At 55.4% G+C, this 1,468-nt stretch overlaps 1 protein-coding gene across 1 annotated transcript in view; it reads right to left on the bottom strand.

The window, feature by feature from the left end:
- The window catches only part of SLC47A2 (solute carrier family 47 (multidrug and toxin extrusion), member 2), a 40,096-nt gene that overhangs the window by 14,041 nt on the left and 24,587 nt on the right, over positions 1-1,468 (bottom strand). The gene's annotated exons all lie outside the window — the stretch shown is intronic.

Genomic DNA, 1,468 nt, shown 5'->3' with positions numbered 1-1,468 from the left:
GCGCGCGCGCGCGTGGGTGTGCGCGTGTGTGTGCGCGCGCGTGTGTGCGCGTGTGTGTGCGCGCGCGTGCGCGTGTGCGCGTGCGCGTGTGGGTGCACGTGTGTGCGCATGTGTGTGCGTGTGTGCGTGTGCGTGTGTGTGTGCACGTGTGTGCATGTGTGTGCGTGTGCATGTGTGCATGCGTGCGTGTGTGTGTGTGTGTGTGTGTGTGGTCTGTGCTCGCGCTCTCCTCTGTCAAAGCCTGGCCGGGCCTGTGCGTGTGCCCCCTCCCTCCCTTTAGCCCCTATGGGGGGACGTGGCACAGGGTCCCGAGCGTGGAGCTGGACCTGCACTGCCTGCGTTCGAAGACTGGCTCCCCCACTCAGGAGCCGTGTGATTCTCGGCACTGCCGTCTTTGCCTGCTTCCTCGTCGGCCTGGGATGCTATGTGTGCACCTGGTATACGTGCACACGCATAAGCAAGGTGATTACACAACAGTGTTTGGCATATTTAATTAAGCGTTCCAAATGCTAGGTAAGCATTATGTAAGTCTTATTATTGCCATTAAACTTTGCAGCTGCATCTTGTGGGAGGGACTTGCTTCACCTAACACGGGAGTTTCCCTGGGATAACTCTGTAGGATGCGTTCCCCTGCGCTGGCACATGGCCCTAGTGGACAAAATGCCATCCTCCTGGTCTGAAGAGCAAAGCCTGGTACCTAGGGAAACCAGCCCTTTCACGTGGTTCCCACGATGCCAAGAAACCCGGAGCTGGCCGCCCCGGCCGGGTCGTGGCACCGGCCTTTCAGGGTGGGGGCCGGGTTCGCCCTGCCAGGCCTGGGCGCCTGTAAAGCATCCGGAAGCCCCATGGCCCACTCCTTCCCCGCCTTCTCCTCAAGAACATCGCCCCCTGGTGCCATGGAGGAGAAAGGGGCGTGAGAGGCAGGAGGACAACTCCAGCTGGCAAGGCCAACCCTGACACAGAGCTGCCAGGGAGTGACACGTGTCAGTGAGCTGCAACCCACTGGGCGTGGCCATGGACCCAGCGCAGCCTCAGTGGACACGCTGCTTATTGAGCGCTCGGTAAGCTCACGGAGAAGAAAGAAGGGAATAGTCAATAAGGAGTCTTAGAAAGTTTGTTAAGTGGATTAAAGTCTTACATGTAAAAATGAAAACCATGAAGGGGTTCAAAGAGAATGTACACAAATGTTTAAATAATCTTGATATAGGTTAAGTGTTTTTAAGCTCATCAAAGACAGACACTATAAGGAATAGGATGTATCAATCTGTTCCATATACATTAAAAATTCTCTAAGTGGCCCTGGCGAGTTTTGCTCAGTGGATAGAGCATCGGCCTGCAGACTGAGGGTCCCCAGTTCAATTCTAGGCAAGGGCACATGCCCAGGTTTCAGGCTCAATCCCCCAGTAGCGGGTGTGCAGGAGGCAGGTTAATAATTAATCTTTCTCATCCATGAAGTTTCTATCCCTCT

This window comes from Myotis davidii, unplaced genomic scaffold, assembly GCF_000327345.1.
Source record: "Myotis davidii unplaced genomic scaffold, ASM32734v1 scaffold129, whole genome shotgun sequence".
Classification (NCBI taxonomy): Eukaryota; Metazoa; Chordata; class Mammalia; order Chiroptera; family Vespertilionidae; genus Myotis; species Myotis davidii.
This window is presented reverse-complemented; position numbering and strand designations above follow the sequence as displayed.